This window comes from Crocuta crocuta, unplaced genomic scaffold (assembly GCF_008692635.1).
Source record: "Crocuta crocuta isolate KB4526 unplaced genomic scaffold, BGI_CrCroc_1.0 scaffold531, whole genome shotgun sequence".
NCBI classification, from domain to species: domain Eukaryota; kingdom Metazoa; phylum Chordata; class Mammalia; order Carnivora; family Hyaenidae; genus Crocuta; species Crocuta crocuta.
In genome coordinates, this window is record NW_027531997.1 from 2,981,888 (window position 1) to 2,982,518 (window position 631).

Below are 631 nucleotides of genomic sequence, written 5' to 3' on the forward strand. Positions count from 1 at the left end.
TAAAGGCATGCTTATTTTTCTTGTTATTTTCCTTTACTTTCGGGAGATTTATTTCCTCTAATCTACCGTTTCATTGAGTATTGAATTATTTCAGGTTTCTTGGGGTGAGGAAGATCGGTTACAATTCTCTCCCTTGTATTGGCCCAAGGATATGTCACCTATGCCCAGGTGATAGATTATTAAATACAAGCCTTTCAGCTAAGGTGAGTGGCCAACACTTTCAGAGCTCTGGCGGGTTGAGCTTCAGGGTATTATTTTCTTTTCCAGCTCTTCCTTCAGTTTGAATCCCTGGGAACGTTTCTTCCTTTCGTATGAGCTCAGCCATGTACTGATTTGAAAAGATATTTATTAGATTTTACCCTTCATTTCTGCATTTTCGAGATTGTTGGGGCTTTAACAATCTAGTTAATCATATTGTTGGAGATAGAAGTCTTGATTCATAGTTCCACTTGACTAATTTATGCCCTCATTGCTCTCACTTAGACAATTATGAGATCCTTATTTTCCTTATTTCAGTTCCCAGGCTTTTTCAAACTCCATTTCAATCTTACCAATCAATGCATGAGTTTTAATAAATCACTGCAGTAATCATGCCTTTCTAAAAATTTAATTAGATTCCTATGATTCCTAT